Source organism: Gymnoscopelus braueri, assembly GCF_963280865.1.
Source record: "Gymnoscopelus braueri genome assembly, chromosome: 3".
In the NCBI taxonomy this organism is placed as follows: domain Eukaryota; kingdom Metazoa; phylum Chordata; class Actinopteri; order Myctophiformes; family Myctophidae; genus Gymnoscopelus; species Gymnoscopelus braueri.
In genome coordinates this window covers 12,348,569-12,351,204 of record NC_137612.1, presented here as the reverse complement: position 1 = coordinate 12,351,204, position 2,636 = coordinate 12,348,569, and positions in this window count along the sequence as shown.

The window sequence follows — 2,636 nt, the reverse complement described above, 5'->3', positions numbered from 1 at the left end:
AGTAGAGCGTTAATTTACAAAACAAACAAACAAAAAAGTTGAAATATGGACGTACTTGGTTATTCTACCCGACAACAGCGGTATGCTAATCTTCAACGACGCCATAAAAGACTCCGTTTTACAATCCTCCTCCTTAAAGCTCCCTACAAAAACACCCTAAGGTAATACACACATACATTCTTATTTATCTTCTTTTTTTTTTTTTCAATTTGAGGTAACAATATTCTTCCTGAGTATTCAATAACAAGACTATAAATCACTCTTTTGAGAGGCAAAAAATAAAAAGAATGCATATTTAAAAAGAAAAGAAATACTGACAAGCAAAAAGGTAGATTTTTCCATATGAATGTAATGTCCGACATAATATTGAGTGTGATGCCCAGTAGGGCTCGGTGCGGGAAAAAAAAATCAAATATCATAATATTTTCTGACCAAATACCTCGATATTGTGACGATTAAAGAAAAAAAGTCCTTTCAAAAATGTTTCGAAAATTGTCGATCCACAGCTTGTGGACCGGACATTTTGGAAAGTATAAGATAAGGCTGAAGTGATTTCAAACCAGAAGGAGAAAACACTTATGCCAAATCACAATATTCCACTATCCTAAATCCCAGATATCTAGTCTGATATCACGATATTGATAAGCCCTATAATACCCAGTTCCAAACATTTATCTTCTCCTCCAGTATCCACACCTATCCACACCTATCCACACCTATCCACACATCCCAACACGGGTAGGCAACGGATTCTCTTTCGTTAACGCCTTGTTTTAAGGCGTGGCCATTGGGCCATCTAGAAGAGGGTCTGTGTGTGGGTGTGTGTCCGCGGCTAATCTCGCAAATCACTGGAGCGATCAGGACCAAACGTCTGGTGCACGCTGACAAAAGGCCAAGGACGTATAAATAAATCCCTGAATAGTTTTTCTGAAACATTCTTTTTTCTGAAACAACTTTTGAAATCCGTACATTTTATACTGGAAGTGAACGGAGGTCGGATTGGGCTGAAACTTTTGCCCAAATATGGAGATGGCTGATAGATAACTGACATCATAGTACTGATGTCACAGATAACTGATGATGTCACGGAGGACTGATGTCATAGCCGGCGTCACTGACTGGCCACACGAAGTCCAAGAAACATGGAAGCACCGTCTTGGTTACGTTTTTACTTTTGCTCAAAGTTACTGACTGGTTTATTTCTGGTGTTTTGTGGGATTGTGAAGATTGCATTTACGTCTGGCCACGATTTATTGAAGATGAGCGCAGATTATAGGTTGCAGCTGGTATTACGATAACAAAGTGCATCCTTTTGAAAATGTACCTGTTATTTTGCAGGATTAGCGGCTGAACAATCTGCACGTGAATAGCATGCTCTGGAGATGATCCTGTCACAAGGTGTTAGAATGAAGTTCAAATCCTTTCCTTACAACCAAGGCCCCGCCCCGTTAAGACGACAACGCTCTCTGGAGAAAACGGCAAAATAAAAGATCAGATTATTCCGTTTAGACAGCAACGGCGTTATCAGGGGTTGAAAGCGCGATAAAGTGAAACCCCCCTACCAGAGTGGAAATCTTTTAAACCGCTCCGCGTCGCGTCTCTGTGTAAACACGCAAAACGGTGTGTTGACCAGTGTTGCCAGATTCTGCGAGAGAAATAAGCAACCAGGTCTATGAAAACAAGCCCAAAAGAAGCGACTAGGCTACGGCTATTTGAAAATATCCGATCTACAAGCTCACAACGCGTCGCGATGCAACGCGTTGTGAGCTTGTAGATCTGCTATTTAAAAAATACATATAATAATAATCTTGAGAAAATAAAAAGAGGTAATTTTGAAACAAATGGGGGGGGGGGGTGTGGACAAATACATAATTTGCCATGTAGATGTTTACGAACCACTGGTTTAAACAACATTAGGAAAAAAGCCCTAAAGTCACTTATAATACGCGGCCATGGCAACCAAACGGAAGTTGTTCTACGTGCCTGCGTGACTGGTCTATCTGGCAGCGCGTCACACTAGCGCCACCTAGCCACCTGGCATGCACACTGCAGCGTTTTCAATCACTGCTGCCCCTCCGTCTAAACCCAGAATAAAAAGTGAGAACGCAACACTTTACCGTTTTCTCCAGGGACCGTCGTCGTCAAAACGTGGCCTAAAACGAGTCAAAAGTTCAGCTTCACGTATTGTCACAACGATTTGATGAGTGGCTCAGAATGACGAGACTGAAAGTAGTGAAGATTAAAAAAACAACAACAAAATAAAAGACAAGAAACAGCGATGATATAAAGAGAAAGGAAATGAAATAAAGATAATAAGATCGAGCAAAAGAAAAGGGGGGGAGGGCAGGTCTGTGTGGGGGTTAACATTCATTTCTCAAAGTCAGGTGAGGTACTGGAATCAGCTCATAAAGTAGCAGTGATTGTGCTGGAGTAAATATGGCCATCACAACATTTCAGTTTATTGCTCTCCTCATTTTTGGTCTGAAATGTTTGTTTTTTTCTTCTTTTTTTGTGTTCTGGTCGGAGGTATTGCAGTCAAAGGCCCTTTTATAACATTATAACCCATAACCTTTTACATTATGCCATCAAGACGCCAAATGCTAACGCAGCATCGCCGCAGCATCGGCGCCACAGTG